The sequence below is a fragment of the Scyliorhinus canicula genome, chromosome 8 (genome assembly GCF_902713615.1).
Source record: "Scyliorhinus canicula chromosome 8, sScyCan1.1, whole genome shotgun sequence".
NCBI classification, from domain to species: domain Eukaryota; kingdom Metazoa; phylum Chordata; class Chondrichthyes; order Carcharhiniformes; family Scyliorhinidae; genus Scyliorhinus; species Scyliorhinus canicula.
In genome coordinates this window covers 99,023,650-99,040,857 of record NC_052153.1, presented here as the reverse complement: position 1 = coordinate 99,040,857, position 17,208 = coordinate 99,023,650, and positions in this window count along the sequence as shown.

Sequence of the window (17,208 nt, the reverse complement as noted above, 5' to 3'; positions counted from 1 at the left end):
TTGTGGCGAGCATAGCAAACAATAATGTGGTACAACATTCGGGGGCTCAGTTGGAGGGCACCCCCAACAGGGACCAGGCACCAAACTCTAATGATGACATTGTCGATTGTCGTAAAAGCCATCTGGTTTACTAATGTCCTTCAGGGAAGGAAATGTGCCATCCTTACCCGGTCTGGATACAAGTGACTCCAGATCCACAACAATGTTGTTGACTCTTAACTACCCCTTCAAGGGCAATTAGGGATGGACAATAAATGCTGGCACAGCCTGCGATGCCCAAATCCCATGAACGAATAAATAAAAAGAATAACCACATCTTCAACTGTCCGATTGCCTGCTCCACCAGCATGTGCATTGAAGCATGAGTCTCATTGTAGTGAGACTCCTTAGTTTGTGGCCTTCGCACTGACGTCATCAGCTATCTCCTTATTGGGTACCCCTTGTTCCTGAGGAACCATCCCTCCAGACGCTGCTCTCCCTCAAAAAAGTCAGGGATCTGTGAGAACCACAAGATGTCCTGTCATGGATGCTCCCCGGGAAATGGGTACACATCTGCATGATTCTCATAGTGTGACAGATGATCGAGACGTTAAGAGAAGGTATCCCTAGCAGTTCATAAATGGCGCTGCATGGTGACATGGAGACCACAGCGTGACATGGATGCAATCTATCAAACCCTGTACTCGGGGCATGCCAGGTAAACAGGTGAAGTCCATGGTGCTGGCATCTTGGTTCTCCTGTCTCGCTCCAAGTTTCTATGCATGTGGGCGCTCACATAGAGGCCATCTGCCACCTCCCTGATGCACGTGTGTGTGGCTGACTGGGAGATGCCACCCCATATGCAACCTCAATGTCAACAAAACTAAGTAGATTGTCATCGACTTCAGGAAGTGTTGTGGAGAACATGCCCCGTCTACATCAATGGGAATGAAGTAGAAAGGGTCGAGAGCTTCAGGTTTTTAGGTGTACAGATCACCAACAATCTGTCCTGGTCCCCCCAGGCCAACACTATAGTTAAAAAAGCCCACCAACGACTCTACTTTCTCAGAAGACTAAGGAAATTTGGCATGTCAGCTATGTCTCTCACCAACTTCTACAGATGCACCATAGAAAGCATTCTCTCTTGTTATATCACAGCTTGGTATGGATCCTGGTCTGCCCAAGATTGCAGGAAACTACATAAGGTCATGAATGTAGCCCAGTCCATCACGCAAACCAGCCTCCCATCCATTGATTCTGTCTATAATTCCCGCTGCCTCGGAAAGGCAATCAGCATAATTAAGGACCCCACGCACCCTGGACGTACTCTATTCCACCTTCTTCCATCAGGAAAAAGATACCAAAGTTTGAGGTCACGTACCAACCGACTCAAGAACAGCTTCTTCCCTGCTGCCATCAGACTTTTGAATGGACCTATCTCGTATTAAGTTGATCTTTTCTCTACACCTTGCTATAACTGTAACATTATATTCTGCAGTCTCTCCTTCCTTCCCTATGTACGGTATGCATTGTTTGTACAGCATGCAAGAAACAATACTTTTCAATATATACTAATACATGCGACAATAATAAATCAAATCAAAAAATATCACTGCTGCTGCCCTGAAACGAGCTGCTGACACAGGCATTCAGAGGGGTGGTGACTTTAAGGGCCACTGGCAGTGGGTGTCTTCCTAGCCCATGTGGTGCCAGCTCTTGCAGGACTTGGCCAAGTTTGTCCACTGTGCCCTAGGACAGGCGCGGTCTTCTTCGGGACTGTGGTTCCGATATGTAAAGATAGGACGATCGGTGTCGGAAGACCCTTGGCCAGTAAAATCTCAAACGGGGCTGCCCCCTCTGTGGTTCAGCCCCTTGTACAGCTAAGTGCCCAGGCTCCCCTTCCTCAGCAGAGCACTTGTCCTGGCTGCATTCAGTGGCATGTTGATATCTTCACTGTTGCTCTTTCACTATGAGTAAAAAAGCCAATTCCAGAATCATGCACTGAAAAGAGAAGGAAACCAAAGTGAATACTGAGGATTCCTTTTTTCTTTTTGTTTTTTTTAAACCCTTTTTATTAGCTTTTCTCATATTTATAAACAGTTACTGTGTATATAAATTAAATTTTTCTTGCTTGCGTAATTTACTTTATTTTACAGAGTGATGCACGATCAATTGCACAAAGACAAGAGTTGAATACAACTGAGGCTTTATTGCCGTAAGAGGTGTGGCCTCCCACAGCAGCTGGCGAAATGGCTGCTGCACGGAGGACACAGATATTTATACTCCGCCGACTGGGCCGAATTCTCCGCTCCCCGCGTGGCGTGGGAGAATCGTGGGAGGGCCTCCCGACAGTGATTCTCCCCCCCACCCCGGCTCGGAAAAATCGGCGCTTGCCGTTTTTCATGGCGAACGGCGATTCTCCGAGCCCGATGGGCTGAGCAGCCAGCCCTTCACGCCCGTTTCAACATGGCAGCAACCACACCTGGTTGCTGCATTCGTGAAACGGGCGCCAGATGCCCGTTTGGGGCATCTAGGGACCCGATTGGCACGGGAACACCACGACTGTACTCGGGAGGGGACAGGCCCGCGATTGGTGCCCACCGATCGTCGGGCCAGCGTCCAAAACAGACGCACTCTTTCCCCTCCGCAGCTCGGCAAGATCAAGCCGCCACGTCTTGCTGGGCGGCTGAGGAGAAAGACGGCCACCGCGCATGCGCGGTTCGTGCCATCTGCGTGATGAAGTCATCCGCGCATGCGCGGGTTGGAACTGGCAACCCGCGCACGCACGGATGACCTCACAAATGCGCTGTTTTGCGTGTCATTTGACGGAGGCCCGCTCCTAGCCCCCCAGGTGGGGGTGAATTAGGTGCGGGGAGCGGGCCCCGAGGCCGTCGTGAACCTCGGCCGATTTCACGACAGCCATCCCGATTATTATCGGGAGCGGAGAATACCGCCCTAAGTTCCTGTTACACTCAGAGGCAGCGCTCAGAATGAGTGGGAACCGTGGTGCCCTCTGCCTTTATAGTGTGTGTATTCCAACTGGTGATTGGCTGCGGTGTTTGTACATGTTGATTGGTCCCTGTGTTTGTCCATCAGTGTGTGTCTGCACCATGATGTATTGGTATATATTATGACAATTATCACATTCAGCAGCCACCTGATGTTCACTGTGAGCTGCCTACCTTTGACAAAGCCTGTTTGGTCCCCCGTGACCACCTCTGGTACGCAGCCTCTGAGGATTCCTGAGTAAGGCCTGCCCTTCAGCACTCTACTCCTCTGAGACCTCTACCATGCACTTCCCCTTAGTGAGTCCATCTCCACAAAGCCTCACACCCTCCCCTCTCACGTTTGCATACTCCCAGTCCTATCCTCCTCAGGTCCACCAGGATAACATGCCTGGATACTGGAGAGTCTGAAACAAAACAGAAAATACTGAACAATCTCAGCAGGTCTGACAGCATCTGTGGAGACAGCAGGGAGCTAACAATTTGAATCTGATGACTCTTTGTCAGAGCGTAACAGAATCTCGAGACTCTCCCTTGCTCTTGTCTCATGGCCATTCCCCAACCCTAAGCCCAAGGCCAACCCACTCTCCACCCTCTTGCGCTGGGTGACAGGGTTATTGAGTGGCTAGATGGGATCCACATTTGCATTCATGGAGCCCCTCAAAGCACCCCACCATCATGGCATGTGACAGGGTGAGTGATAACAGACAGAACCATGAAGCCTTGGGGGTCACTTCAGTGCATCCTGTGTAATGTAAAATCTTGATTGAGAATTGGGGGTTTATTGGTTGGGACTGAAATAAGTGGCATATTTCTTTAGCATATCTCATTGGCACTGTTGAGTTGTCAACGAAGGGTCAAATTGCATTCCAATCAATTGAATGTCTGCCATGACAGATGAGGCATAGCTGATTAGAGTAAAGCCTGCAATGAGCATGACAAGCTCATATCTAAAGGCTCTTAATCTCCCATTTCACAGCCCTACACTTTTGTTCCTGAGAGACAGGGGCGGGATTCTCTGACCCCCCTGGTGGGTCGGAGAATCGCCTGGGGGGGCGGCGTGAATTCTCTGGCTCCGGGGATTTGGTGGGGGTGGGAATCGCGTCACGCTGGTCGGCCGCCACTGGCAGCGGCCCCCCCTGCGATTCTCCGGCCCGTGATGGACCGAGTAGCCACCCGTTTTAGGCCGGTCCTGCCGGCGTAAATTACAACAGGTACTTACCGGCGGGACCTGGGTGCACGGGCGGCCTCCAGGGTCCTCGGAGGGGCGCGGGGGGATCTGGCACCCCCCCCACGGTGGCGTGGCCCGCGATCGGGGCCCACTGATCTGCGGGCGGGCCTATGCCATGGGGGCACCTTTGGGGTGGCCCGACGCCAAAGTGGTTCACGCCACTCCTTCACGCCGGAGCTGCCCGCCCCGCCGAATCCCGCCCCTGCTTCCTAAACAAGTGCCGCAGGTAATCAATGGAGTTCAACCTCTTGGTCAGCAGAATTGTGCCTGACTGTGGGGTTGTATTCACAGTTCAGTTATGCTTCCCCATGTGAGAGGATCTTCATTCCTTATGGGACAGGGAAGCCAGCCACAGTTGCCAACTCTGCCCTTGTAGCTTGGCCCTTCATGGGACCCCATCCAGTTACCTCACAGTTGCCCCCAGTGGTGACTCACAATATTCACCTCCAGGCACCCACTTTCCAGCTCCCAGTAAGGACGGGCACTCCCTCAGCGTCAATTTGAGCACAAGCTAGCAAGGAGGACACAGGAAGTATGCTGTGCGCAGGTGAAGGAGACACTTCCTGAGTGAGTGAGACACATCCAGAGTGGAAATTGGAACTTGGTAATTTGGTGCAGTGAGGTAATTTGGTGCAGAGTGGGGGGGGGGGGGGGGTAGGTGCTTTCCCCCTACCATTTAGTTCTCTTTCTTCAGGCCTGTAATTGTTAATCTGCAGGGAGAGAACCAGAGAGCATCCTGGGAAGGTAAGTGATTTCTTAAATTTGTATTACCTTTTCAAATGGTGTGTGTGTGTGTGGGGGGGGGGGGGGGGGGACTGTAAGTGACATCACAGTAAAGCTGTGACCTGATTGGCTGGTTGGGATTCTGTTAAATTTGAAAAAATAATAATAATAATATTGCAAAACAAATCTAATTGATTAACTAGATAGTGGCGTAACTAAACCTGAGGGCGGAGTTCGGTACTTAGCATTTAATTTTACAGTTAAAATCATCTAGCATCAGGGCCATATACTTAGTTGTAACCCAATAAGTGTTTATTTTAAATTAATTAATTAGTGCTGAAATGTCACTCAGCGGGGTGCAGTGCTCAAACCGTGAGATGTGGCACGGTAGCATGGTGGTTAGCATAAATGCTTCACAGCTCCAGGGTCCCTGGTTCAGTTCCCTGCTGGGTCACTGTCTGTGCGGAGTCTGCACGTCCTCCCCGTGTGTGCGTGGGTTTTCTCCGGGTGCTCCGGTTTCCTCCCACAGTCCAAAGATGTGCGTGTTAGGTGGATTGGCCATGCTAAATTGCCCGTAGTGTCCTAAAAAGTAAGGTTAAGGGGAGGGGGTTGTTGGGTTATGGGTATAGGGTGGATACGTTGGTTTGAGTAGGGTGATCATTGCTCGGCACAACATCGAGGGCTGAAGGGCCTGTTCTGTGCTGTACTGTTCTATGTCTATGTCTATGTCTATGTGGCAGATCTATGACGCTTCCAGTGTTCCAGTCGACTACATCTGCAGCAAGTGTAACCAATGGCAGCTCCTCACAGGCCAGGTGGTTCAGTTGGAGCAGCAATTGGATGCACTTAGGAGCATGCAGGTGGTGGAAAGCATCATAGATAGGAGTTATAGAGATGTGGTCACACCCAAGGTGCAGGCAGAGAGATGGGTGACCACCAGAAGGGGCAGGCAGTCAGCGCAGGAATCCCCTGTGGTTGTCCCCCTCTCGAACAGGTATACCGTTTTGGATACTGTTGCGGGGAATAGCCTATCAGGGGAAAACAGCAGCAGCCAGAGCAGTGGCACCACGGCTGGCTCTGATGTTCAGCAGGGAGGGTCAAAGCATAGAAGAGCAATAGTCATAGGGGACTCTGTAGTCAGGGGCACAAACAGGTGCTTCCGTGGATGTGAAAGAGACTCCAGGATGGTATGTTGCCTCCCTGGTGCCAAGGTCCAGGATGTCTCCGAACTGGTAGCGGGCATCCTGAAGGGGGAGGCAAACAGGCAGAGGTTGTTGTACATATGGGTACTAATGACATAGGCAGGAAGGGGCATGAGGTCCTGCAGCAGGAGTTCAGAGAGCTAGGCAGAAAGTTAAAAGACAGAACCTCCTGGGTTGTAATCTCGGGATTACTCACTGTGCCATGTGCCAGTGAGGTTAGAAATAGGAAGATAGAGCAGCTAAACACATGGCTAAACAGCTGGTGTAGGAGGGAGGGTTTCCGTTTTCCACTGGGGGCTCTTCCGGGGCAGGTGTAACCTGTATCAGAAGGACGGGTTGCATCTAAACCAGAGAAGCATAAATATCCTGGCTGCGAGGTTTGCTAGTGTCGCAAGGGAGGGTTTAAACTAGTATGGCGGGGGGTGGGTACCGGAGCAATGCCGGAAGGTGATAAAATTGAGGGAGAACTAGGGAATAGGGCCAGTATGGCTCTGATGAAGAGCAGACAGGGAGATGTTGCTGAAAACAGTGGGACTGGTGGCCTGAAGTGCATATGTTTTAATGCAAGAAGAATAACAGGTAAGGCAGATGAATGTAGAACTTGGATTAGTACTTGGAACTATGATATTGTTCCCATTACAGAGACCTCGTTGAGGGAAGGACAGGATTGGCAGCTAAACGTTCCAGGGTTTAGATGTTTCAGGCAGGATAGAGGGGGATGTAAAAAGGGTGGAGGAGTTGTGCTACTGGTTTGGGAGAATATCACAGCTGTACGGTGGGAGGACACCTCAGAGGGCAGCGAGGCTATATGGGTAGAGATCAGGAACAAGAAGGGTGCAGTCACAATGTTGGGGGTTAACTACAGGCCACCCAACAGCCAGTGGGAGATAGAGGAGCAGATATGTAGACAGATTTTGGAAAGGAGTGAAAGCAACAGGGTTGTTGTGATGGGAGACTTTAACTTCCCCAATATTGACTGGGAGTGCTAGGGGCTTGGACAGGGTAAAGTTTGTAAGGAGCATCCAGGAGAGCTTCTTTAAACAATATGTAGATAGTCCAACTAGGAAAGGGGCTATACTGGACCTGGTATTGGGGAATGAACCCGGCCAGGTGGTAGAAGTTTCAGTAGGGGAGCATTTCGGGAACAGTGACCACAATTCAGTAAGTTTTAAAGTGCTGGTGGACAAAGATAACAGTTGTCCTCGGGTGAATGTGCTATATTGGGGAAGGCTAATTATAACAATATTAGGCAGGAACTGAAGAACCTAGATTGGGGGCGGATGTTTGAGGGTAAATCTACATCTGACATGTGGGAGGCTTTCAAATGTCAGTTGAAAGGAATTCAGGACCGGCATGTTCCTGTGCCGAAGAAAGATAAATACGGCAAATTTCGGGCACCTTGGATAACAACAGATATTGTCGGCCTCGTCAAAAAGAAAAAGGAGGCATTTGTCAGGGCTAGAAGGCTGGGAACAGACAAAGCCCGTGTGGAATATAAGGAAAGTAGGAAGGAACTTAAGCAAGAAGTCAGGAGGGCTAAAAGGGGTCACGAAAAGACATTGGCAAATAGGGTTAAGGGAAATCCCAAGGCTTTGTACACGTACATAAAAAGCAAGAAGGTAGCTAGGGAAAGGGTTGGCCCACTGAAGAATGAGGGAGGAATCTATGTGTGGAGCCAGAGGAAATGGGTGAGGTTCTAAATGAATACTTTGCATCAGCATTCACAAAAGGGAAGGAATTGGTGGATGTTGAGTCTGGAGAAGGGTGTGTAGATAGCCTGGGTCACATTGAGATCCAAAAAGACGAGGTGTCGGGCGTTGTGAAAAATATTAAAGTAGATAAGTCCCCAGGGCCTGATGGGATCTACCCCAGAATACTGAAGGAGGCTAGAGAGGAAATTGCTGAGGCCTTGAACAAAATCTTTGGATCCTCACTGTCTTCAGGTGATGTCCTGGAGGACTGGAGAATAGCCAATGATGTTCCTTTGTTTAAGAAGGGTGGCAAGGATAATCCAGGGAACTACAGGCTGGTGAGCCTTACGTCAGTGGTAGGGAAATTACTGGAGAGAATTCTTCGAGACAGGATCTACTCCCATTTGGAAGCAAATGGACATATTAGCAAGAGGCAGCACGGTTTTGTGAAGGTGAGGTCATGTCTCACTGACTTGATAGAGTTTTTCGAGGAGGTCACAAAGATGATTGATGCAGGCAGGGCAGTGGATGTTGTCTATATGGACTTCAGTAAGGCCTTTGACAAGGTCCCGCATGGCAGACTGGTACAAAAGGTGAAGTCACACGGGATTAGGGGAGAGCTGGCAAGGTGAATACAGAACTGGCTAGGTCATAGAAGGCAGAGAGTAGCAATGGAAGGGTGCTTTTCTGATTGGACGGCTGTGACTAGTGGTGTTCCACAGGGATCAGTGCTGGGACCTTTGCTGTTCGTAGTATATATGAATGATTTGGAGGAAAATGTAACTGGTCTGATTAGTAAGTTTGTAGACGACACAAAGGTTGGGGGAATTGTGGATAGCGATGAGGACTGTCAGAGGATACAGCAGGATTTAGATCGTTTGGAGACTTAGGCGGAGAGATGGCAGATGGAGTTTAATCTGGACAAATGTGAGGTAATTCATTTTGGAAGGTCTAATACAGGTAGGGAATATACAGTGAATGGTAGAACCCTCAAGAGTATTGACAGTCAGAGAGATCTAGGTGTACAGGTCCGCAGGTCACTGAAAGGGGCAACGCAGTTGGAGAAGGTAGTCAAGAAGGCATAGGGCCGGAGCAAAGAGTATAAAAATTGGCAAGCCATGTTGCAGCTGTATAGAACCTTAATTAGGCCATACTTGTAGAATAGTATTCAATTCTGGTTGCCACACCACCAGAAGGATGTGGAGGCTTTAGAGAGGGTGCAGAAGAAATTCATCAGGATGTTGCCTGGTATGGAGGGCGTTAGCAATGAGGAGAGGTTGAATAAACTTGGTTTGTTCTCACTGGAACGGCGGAGGTTGAGGGGCGACCTGATAGAGGTCTACAAAATTATGAGGGGCATAGACAGAGTGGATAGTCAGAGGCTTTTTCCCAGGGTAGAGGGATCAATTACTAGTGGGCATAGGTTTAAGGTGTGAGGGACAAGGTTTAGAGGAGATGTACGAGGCAGGTTTCTTTACACAGAGGGGAGTGGATGCCTGGAACCCGCTGCCGGAGGAAGTGGTAGAAGCAGGGACGATAGTGACGCTTAAGGGGCATCTTGACAAATACATGAATAGGATGGGAATAGACGGATATAGATCCCGGAAGTGCAGAAGATTTTAGTTTAGACGGGCAGCATGGTCGGCGGAGGCTTGGAGGGCCGAAGGGCCTGTTCCTGTGCTGTACATTTCTTTGTTCTTTGTTCTTTGTTCTTTGCTCGCCTCCAGACCCCTATAAAACAAGTAAAGCCTCAAAGTTAATGGAAGGTATGGCCTGCTAGCGATCAGACACCACCCCCCTCCCCACACCTCCAAGAATGAGTGACTGATTCCCAGCCCTGAGTTGAACTTATCTGTTTCCCATGTCCCCTCAGGTACACCCTGAGTAGTGAAGAGCCTGGGGAAATCATGGCTGCCTGAGCGGTCACCTCCGATTTCACACAGTTCACGTTTATGTCGAGATATTGTAAATGGCCCCAACGTGGTACCCGATGAATACTCCATGAGGGGTGGAAGGCCTGGAGAGAGTGTTTGCTAATGATATGGTCATGTATTAAAATTAGATTCCCGGACCGGCGCCAACCCGCACATGCGCGGTTGCCGTCTTCCCCTCCGCTGCCCCTCAAGATGTGGCGGCTTGATCTTGCGGGGCGACGGAGGGGAAAGAGTGCGTCTCTTAGAGACGCCGGCCCGATGATCGGTAGGCACCGATCGCGGGCCAGTCCCCTCCCAAGCACGGCGGTGGTGCTCAATCCCCTCTCCGCCCCCCCACAAGCCCCAAACTTACCTTTTGCACTATGTTCACGCCGGCAGCGACCAGGTATGGTTGCCGCCGGCGTGAACAGGTCGGGAATGGCAAGCGTCTCGGCCCATCCGGGCCAGAGAATCGCGGGTCAGCGTGAAAAACGCAACACGCCATTTTGGGGGGGGGGTGGGAGAATCGCGGGGGGTGCCAGAGCGGCCCTCCATTGATTCTCCCACCCGGCCTGGGGAGCGGAGAATCGCGCCCCACATCTTTCGCTTCTCTCCGGAATTTGAGCCCACGTCGCATTTCTCACTGATGGAGAGGGAGGACTCAAAAATCGCCCCCAGGAATACCAAATTACAAAGGGGAAAAGCAATTCCGACTGCACGAGAAAAGTTGGGCCGAAGGGCCTGTATTGTGCTGTACGAGAAATTGGTTGGCAAGTCAACTCTGATAGGTCTGGATTTGTCATGGTGAATGCACCAGGGAGCTATTCCCATTCTTCTTTTTGTTCAAAAAAGGTGCAATATATCAAGAAATTCATTTTGCCTGCAACGGACAGGGATTGTATCAAACAACATGTCTGTTCACTTGTTTGCGATAGGCAAGAATACTTTTTTTTTCTTTATAAATTTAGATTAGCCAATTATTTTTTCCAATTAAGGGGCAATTTAGCGTGGCCAATCCACCTACTCTGCACATTTTTGGGTTGTGGGGACAAAACCCACGCAGACACGGGGAGAATGTGCAAACTCCACACGGACAGTGACCCAGAGCCGGGATCGAACCTGGGACCTCAGCGCCGTGAGGTGGTTGTGCTAACCACTAGGCCACCGTGCTGCCCTGATAGGCAAGAATACTGATCGTACTCAACCAACTCATGCTCGAAAATCTTAAAACATGTTAAAATGTTAGATGTGATTCCGTGACGGTAGCACTTGCGAAACAATCCCTACTGTGTCAAGAATTACACCAACAGCCAATTTAAGATGACCAGTCAGGCTCACAATGTAGCTCATTGACACTCGCTGGAAGCTACATATATTCATAAGCAGGGACAAAAGCATCTGCTTCTTTCTTCAGCAGTACCTTTTTCAGCTGCTCTCCGCCGTTCTCCTGATGACATAAACGTTGCTTTGATGTATAATAAACTCAGATGTGCAGCATGGCAGCATAGTGGTTAGCGCTATGGCTTCACAGCGCCAGGGTCTTAGGTTTGATTCCCGGCTTGGGTCACTGTCAGTGTGGAGTCTGCTCGTTCTCCCAGTGTCCGTGTGGGTTTCCTCTGGGTGCTCCAGTTTCCTCCCACAAGTCCCGAAAGACGTGCTATTAGATAATTTGGACATTCTGAATTCTCCTTCTGTGTACCCAAACAGGCGGCAGAATCTGGCGACTCAGGGATTTTCACAGTAACTTTCATTGCAATGCTAATGTAAGCCTACTTGTGACAATAGAGATTTTTAAAAAAATGAAATGAAACTGAATTTCTCCGAAATATTCTCCGCCAATGATAAAATCCTTCTTCACTAACGGCGTAATCTGAGCAAAACTGAAACACCTTGCAAAGAAACAAAGGGAAGTTCACTGCAAACATTAGATCAAAAAGGTGGACCCGCTAAATTATCCAAGTAAAAATGTCCCCTGAAACAATCTCCCTGAAAGATTCATGATAGCAAGAAGAAAGAACAGTACGATACACAGTTGTCAGATCAGATTTTCTGGGAATATGAGGAATTTGGACACAGAGGTCAGGAGCCCTGCAGGATTTTCAGTCTATTAAATTTAATGGGTTGAAAATCAGTGCCAGGAGTGTGAAGTTGTTGAAATTCACAATAGATTTTTTTTCTCTAGCTTTCTGCCAGGTAGGTGCGCACACTGTCACCATTTCGCGGAACGATTGATGTACAGAGTGCATTCCATTATTCACACACTGGATTGCGTAATAATATAAGTGCATTTACTACAGGACTGTAACTTAGAACTAAATACAATGAATGATAGATAATTGTCAGTACATTCTGGAACGATTTTTTAATTGAGCCTTTCTGATCATGCCATAAATTTTAAGAGTGAAGAACGGGCCAGTTTCAGGGTATCAGCAGAAGCCAAAACCTGAGTTCGCACAGATCATTTGTCTGTATTTATAAAGAAATCCGCAGTTAACTACAAACAGATACTGCCAATTTGAAGTATTCTCAAGCCTGTTGTAGCCAAAGTGGCCTTGTTAAGAGGAAGTATGACAGAGGGGGAAGGATAATGTGGATGACAGTCACGTACAGCATGAAGATAGATGAAAATAGAGATGTCACAATTTTAAGCTACTGTTGGCGGAATTTTTGAAAAAATAGCAGTGTCAGGTTCAGTCAGAAAACTGGGATGAACCCTTCCTGCACTTTGCCATTTTTTTTGAAGGGAGGTGTAATTTGTGCCGTCATTGTGAGAGGCAGGACCTAAACACGCTGGTAAACCCAGCTTCACAGAGATCAAGGGCGCCCCGCACTCAATATTAAATTAATGACCTATATCCTGATGGACATCTTCTGTCATATGTCCCTAAAGGCAGCAGCAGTGCAAGTAGACAAGATTATAAAGAAGGCATATGGAATGCTTCATTGGCAGAGATCTAGAATATAAAAGTAAGGATATAATATTAGAATTGTGTAAAACACTGGTGAGGCCACAACTGGAGTATTGTGCGCAGTGCTGGTTACATTACAGGAAGGACTTAATTGCTTCGGAGAGAGTGCGGAGGAGGTTTGCACGAATGTTACCAGGCCTAAAAAAGTGTAGCTGTGAGGAGAGATTGGAGAGGGTTGGGGTTATTTTCCTTGGAACAAAGAAGGCTGAGGGATGATTTGATTGAGGTGTAGAAAATTATGAGGGGAAGAGATTGAGTGGGCTGGATTAAATTATTTCCCTTGGCGGTGAATTTCTGAACCAGGGAACATGGATTCAAAATAAGTGGCAGAAAGTGTAGAGGGGATATGAGGAAGAACATTTTCATGCAGAGGTTGGTGGGAGTCTGGAATTCACTGCCCGAGTTGGTAGTAGAGGCAGAGACACTAACCTCTTTTAAAAGATACCTAGATCTGCACCTTAAGTGCTGTAAACTACAGGGTTATGGACTGGGTGCAGAAGGTGGGATTAGAAAGGGCACATGGGTGTCCTCGATCTGGCATGGACAACATGGGCTGAATGGCCTCCTTCTGTGCTGTAACTTTTTTGTGACTATATGGTCTGGAGGCTGGAAAATTTGGACAAATGTTTTTGTCTGTTTCCTAAGTATTTTTCCCCCTACGAGGAGCTGGACGCTCGTGGCTATGGAGCACAGAGAGTAGATCATTGCCATCTGGAATTGTGCCATATCATCCATTGACTGTGCTACCACCTTCTGGGTCTATGTCACATCAGCCAGTGACTGCCCATCGTCCTCTGGGACTGGACCGCTTCCCTCTGTGTCTGGGCCATGTTGGCCTGGGTCTGGGCAGTGTCACCAGCCTTCAAAGCCATGGCCAGCTCTGACTGTGTCATTCTCAGAAGCGCCGCTGCCATTTCCATGTGGTACTCGGACATGGCTGTCCTGGACCTCAGCCAGCGCCTGCACAGAATGCCCAAGGCCTTGGACATGCTGATCCGTAGCCAAAACCATCGCCCCCAAGGCCTCCACTGTGGACGCCACCCGTGCGGTGTTGGTCTGGCTGACACTCATGATCGGCACCGCTTACTGCTCCTAAATACATTAGGACTCCTCCAACTGCACCTGCAGGTGCTGGATGCTCGCCGACAATCCGTCATGTAGTCCCTGGCTCTGCGACTGCATCTCTATGATCAATGGGACTGTCCGTTCCAGAAGCCTGAAACCTGTCTGGACAGCGGCTAGTTCCTGGGGCCAGTCCATCCACCGACCGTCCACCTCCTCGTGTGTTCCTACCTCCATCTGCTGTACCGGAACATGTGAATTAGTGCGCACCAGATTGTGCCCCAGGAGCCTCTTCGCTAAAGTTCAAAACCGAGGTGAGTTTCCTTGGGATGGTGGAGGGTGTTGGAGACAGCTGTGACGGGGACTCAGTGTCATCCTCGGACTCCAACTCCGGGGTGCACTGGGATGCTGGTCAAGGGCTCCCATTCATGTTGGTATTGGCCTCGTCGCTGTCTGGCACCTGGGGTTCTGCCTGTGGCTGGGGTTGGGGCGGAGGTCACCAGAAGGGCCCGCCCCATCACCAGCAGCTCCTGCAAGACACATGATTGCACTGCAGGTGGAGCGGGTGGATAGCTGTGGGGGGAGGGGGGCTGTTAGTGAGGAGGGTGTGTACGGGTGGTGGTGGTGGAGCGGGGAGGTGGTGTGAGGGTGGTGTGGTTGTGGCGGTGGTGTGAAGGTGGTGTTGGGATGGTGTCGAGGTGGAGTTGACACATGTAGCATGGGGAATTGCAACTCACCGGGGTCTCACTCCCTCGCCCACGACCGATCTCCAGCCTGCTCCAGGCGACCTCACATTTCTCTGGGCCACCGACCACGTTCAGGGCCCTCTGCTTAGCCACGGTGAGGGGCTGCAAGTCCGCTGGTCCCCCTCCAGTCTTCTCCTGCTCCCGGCAGTTATGGGTAATTTCTCCTGGGGAGGGGGGAACAGAAAACGACAGTATTAAACAGTCCGACGCATGCAGCCCAGGAGTGGGTAGCTGGTGGCCTCAGTGGCCAGGGCACCCAGCCATGGCGGCCAGTACAGGTATCCAGAGCACACATGCATGATGCACAGCTCATGGTCACACACCAGCTGCACCTTCATCGAATGGAACCCCTTTTGTTTCGTGAAGAGCGGCCTGACATCTGCAGATGCTCATATGGCGACATGCATCCCGTCAATCACCCCCCTGGATCCATGGCATTTTGACGATGGCGGCAAACCTGGCAACTCGGGCATCCTAGGGGTTCGATCCACATTGAAATGAATGTATAGTGTTGATTGAGGACAAAGGGCCGCCGTGACGGTGCGAATACACCTGTACAACGAGGTCTGAGATCCCAGACAAGTCCCCAGTCAGCGGCCGGAAGGATCCTGTGATGTAAATGTTCAGGTCGACCGTCACCTTGACAGCCACCTGGAGCGGCCATCCTCCCCCATTCCCCGGCGGTGCCAGGTGTGCCTGGCACCCATCCCTGGTTCCAACGATACTGTCGGCTGGTGAGGCTCTTGTCAGCGGTACAGTCCATGCCCCCCCCCCCCCCGGTATGGCGCCCCCCTGTGGGAGCTGAACTGGGCATTGCCCTTGGGAGGGCCACGTGATGCCCTGCCAACAGGTGGCGGCCTATTGGGGTGGGTGGTATGGCAGAGGGTGAAGTGAGCATGTGGGTGCTTGGGGTGTGGGCGTGGTGGGGTGAAGGGTTGGGGCTTGGGTGGGGGGGGGGGTGATACATTGGGGGCACCATACAGCCAGTGGCACTTTGCAGAACCAGGGGCCAAGGTGGGTGGTCAGTGGGATGTGCAGCAAGATGGCTGCCTTTTCAGGCCGCAGCAATGGCGTTCCGTGCCTGGACACCCGCCCTGCTCCCGTGTGGTGGGGGGGGGGGTGGGGGATTACCCCCGTCCTCACAGCGCATTCCCCCCTGTCACTTCCCATCCACCCCACCCGGCACTGGCAGGGCGCCACCCCCCCCTCCTCACCCCACCCCCGGCTGATGTCAGGACCAGTAGTCCACAGTCACGCCTCTGCGTATCCTACCCCCTCTCTCTCCCCCATTAACCAGGGAGCATGTTTCACGATTCTTAAAAGCACAAGTGAACCTCGCAGCCCCAGAGAATGCTGGGTAAGGCCTGCTAATGATATGCAAATGGTGTTTACTGAACCTGCAGAGCAGAACGCGTTGACAGTGCTGTCGAGGCACCGGATTGTGGTTTGGTGTGCAACTGGAGTCCGCCATGATTTCAGTGTGAAAACCGATTCTGCACCCAATCGTCTTTCCCGATTTCAGTGTCGGCCGACGGAGAATCCCGCCCCACATTTTGTTTAGAGCCTTGTTGCTGGGGAAGTAAAGGAATGTGGATTGAACCCCTTTCCTCTCACTACCTGCCCCAATTCAAAATTAATCTTGCTGCTGGAGTTCAGATTGAGGTGAGAAGGGAGTGAAGGAAAGGGAAAAAGTGAAAAGACTTGAAATTATAAAGAAAAGTAATTCCTTACCAAATGGTAAATAGACTGCTGTATTCAGTAAAATTCAGCGAATGTTTCCTTCTCGATGCAAAAGTACGATGCCTATATTCACTGTGGTTCCAAAAATACTGCAGAATGCCCAAAGAAGAATGAGAAATTCCACATTCTCTGTGTAGAGTCGACCATGATGCCAGGTTTCCTAAATACATTCCACACCTTTAGTATTTGTTTTTCTCTTTTGGCTTTCAATATAAATATTTTTTTGCCCCATCTGCAACAAGAAATTCTTGCTACGCCTGCAGCTTAAGCCACAAACTGGTGTAACTACATGTTTCATACGAGCTAGGGTTATAATCACACCCATTCTCATGTTGACAGTGTGTTGTGGTGTATCAGCTTTTTTGAAGCTATTACTTGACTTTTATCGGTTGTTTAACTTGGCGTTTACACATCGTATGTAGCTAAATTATATTCTAAATGCCAAAAAAGACTTTCATAGGAAACATGGAAAACTAGGAAATAAGTAAAAACAGCCATTGGATTATTGAACTCAAATAGCTGATCCTGGATCTCTCAACCTAAAGTAAATTACTCGTAGAAGGAAGTAATTTCTTAGAAAGGTTTCATCTTGGGGCCTTCAGTAAAGTTGGCTTCTTCAGGATTAAGAAATAGGAAATCAGAAATGCATGAACATTTTTGGGGGCAGGATTTGAAGAAAACTGAACATCCACATGTTCGAGAGCTGTGCACCTGACCCTGGTTCATATCCTGTGGTCGGGCCATTTCCATTTTGCAGGCGGGAGCCAGTTCAATTTACATTGCCAATGAGATGCTCCAGCCAGGTCCATCGAGATGCTACACCACAGTATAAGTGGGTCTGAAGACCTGTGTGAACTTTGAAAGAAAACCTTTAACTGGTTTTGCCATCCTGATTGTCATAGTATACATCCAGGTACATGATGGCGTGCAGACAGGCAGTGATTGAC